We start from the raw sequence: 1,461 nt of genomic DNA on the forward strand, positions 1-1,461 counted from the left end.
TAAGGGTCTCTGGAAAGGACCACAGGCCAAGTTTCAGGCAGTTTGGTCCATTTTTGTGGCAAAGGCGAGCACTCAAAGGTCGGAAAAGGCGACTTTTCAAAGCCCCGCCCATCGAAAAGTACACGTCCGAGCGGCACGGGACCAACGCCTGTCCGCCCGTCTCGGGACCCCAAACGACATATGCGAAATTCAGACTCCTGCGACCTGTGGAAACATATGTCCTCCAAAACCTCCACTCTGGCCAAAGGCTCTATGACTGTAAAGAGTCTGAGAGGACCTGATTGTCAGATTTTGACACAGGACAAACAGGACTTTGGGATTTTCTCCCCCAGATTATTGTTCGGTGGCTCCGGAGGATCCTCTGTTCCGATTATGGGGGCTCTGGGGTCAAAGGTCGCCGCGCAGCGGCCTAAAAGACAGTCTGTGAAATTCAAACGTAAAAAAGGCGGGAAACTGTCTTTTCTTCAATAAATTCCAGAAGACATTGAGCTACGGGTCTGAAAATTCAGTATGTGTATCAGGGACAAAGTCTCATCCCGTGCGCCGAGTTGGAGACCCGTGCGACCTATGGAAAGGTCAAAGGTCAGCCGTTCGGGTGTGTTTTTTGCAATAATTCCTAAAGGCAATGAGCCAGGGGTCCGATCTTCCAGCATGTGTATCGGGAACAAAGGCCGATCCGGGGTGCAGAGTTTCGGATCCGTGCGGCCTTCGGAAAGGTCAAAGGTCAGCCATTTGGGTGTGTTTTTTGTAATAATTCCTAAAGGCATTGAGCCAGGGGTCCGATCTTCCAGTATGTGTATCGGGAACAAAGGCCGATCCAGGGTGCAGAGTTTCGGATCCGTGCGGCCTTCGGAAAGGTCAAAGGTCAGCCGTTCGGGTGTGTTTTTTGCAACCATTCATAAACGCATCCAGCCAGGAGTCTGATTTTCGACTATGTCGTGCGCCACACGGCCTCCTGTTGGGTTTGTTTCGTCCCGTTGCGATAGCGCCCCCGCAGAGCTAGTTAGCTTTGCTGAGGGTCTACAGAGTTGGGACTCTGGAATACAGATAAGGGTCTCTGGAAAGGACCGCAGGCCAAGTTTCAGGCAGTTTGGTCCATTTTTGTGGCAAAGGCGAGCACTCAAAGGCCGGAAAAGGCGACTTTTCAAAGCCCCGCCCATCGAAAAGTACACGTCCGAGCGGCACGGGACCAACGCCTGTCCGCCCGTCTCGGGACCCCAAACGACATATGCGAAATTCAGACTCCTGCGACCTGTGGAAACATATGTCCTCCAAAACCTCCACTCTGGCCAAAGGCTCTATGACTGTAAAGAGTCTGAGAGGACCTGATTGTCAGATTTTGACACAGGACAAACAGGACTTTGGGATTTTCTCCCCCAGATTATTGTTCGGTGGCTCCGGAGGATCCTCTGTTCCGATTATGGGGGCTCTGGGGTCAAAGGTCGCCGCGCAGCGGCCTAA

Source organism: Solea solea, unplaced genomic scaffold (genome assembly GCF_958295425.1).
Source record: "Solea solea unplaced genomic scaffold, fSolSol10.1 scaffold_81, whole genome shotgun sequence".
Taxonomy (NCBI): Eukaryota; Metazoa; Chordata; class Actinopteri; order Pleuronectiformes; family Soleidae; genus Solea; species Solea solea.